Below are 1109 nucleotides of genomic sequence, written 5' to 3'. Positions count from 1 at the left end.
GTAGGCAGCAAGAGGACCCCGACTGCAGGTGGGGAACATACAGGAAGGCGGCGAGGAACGTGGGCGCCCCCGGCAGGAGAAACAGGCTGGGACACAGCCTCGCTGTGGTTTTGTCCATTGTCTCACTGCACCCAGTGAGCTGATCCCATGGATTTCTCCCTTCGCTCCCCAAAGACGGGCTGTGACGTTTGTTGGTTTTTAGATGCGCGGCCAATGTTCCCGTGATAACTGCTCAGTGATTGGGCAGATGTGGCTGTGTTTGGGTTACTCATGTTGGTTACGAAACTTACATCTAGGTTCACGAGGGACATTGAGCTCTTCTGTCAGGACTGGGCTTGCCTCGTAAAGGAGCTGGGAAGCGTCCCTCTGTGTTTTCTGCAGGAGTTTGTGAGTGCTGGGTGTTACTGACAGGATGCTCTGTAAACCGTCCCTGGGCTCTTCCTGTGCTTGAGAACTTTACACTGTGTGTTAATTCAGTTTCTTAATTCAGGTCTGTGGTGACTTTGTCTCTTTCTGAGTCCATTTAAGTGATTTGTGTCTAGGAATTCATCAGTGGTGCTGACTCGCATTCCTGGCCAGGTCCTGACGGTTATTTTTGCAGCGTAGGTGTCCTGCCCCGTCTCCTGCGTGTGTTCGGGAATCTGTGTTCTGCCACCGTGGGGTTGCCAACTTGATTTTTTCAGAGAACCAAGCTTTGGGTTTTCTGTTTCGCTGATTTCTTGTTTTCTTCTAATTAATTCCTTTGTGTCTCATTTGCTCCCTTCTCCAGTTTCTTAAGGTAGAAGCCTTTCCTGTGCAGGTGCGTGAGGCCCTGGGCTTCGTGTGTCCAACAAACCCTGGTGGCCTCTCTTACTTTTTTTGACCCACGAGCTTAGAGATCCGTTACTTCACCTCCAAATGGGGGGGGGGGTGCATCCCATACTTCATTCCGTCGCAGGTAACCAATTCCGGTGGAGTTGGAGAACCTACTGTATTGTTTTGGGCTCTTGAAACTTAACGATGACTTGTTTGGTGGCCGGAGATGTGGTCGGTGCCCGAGGCCACTGGCTGAGTGCGCCATTCTGAACACAGGTGGGCTTCTCATCCTTGGCAACCTCATCAAGATGTTC

The sequence above is a fragment of the Crocuta crocuta genome, unplaced genomic scaffold (genome assembly GCF_008692635.1).
Source record: "Crocuta crocuta isolate KB4526 unplaced genomic scaffold, BGI_CrCroc_1.0 scaffold234, whole genome shotgun sequence".
In the NCBI taxonomy this organism is placed as follows: Eukaryota; Metazoa; Chordata; class Mammalia; order Carnivora; family Hyaenidae; genus Crocuta; species Crocuta crocuta.
The sequence above is the reverse complement of the archived record's forward strand: the minus strand, read 5'-3'. Positions refer to the sequence as shown.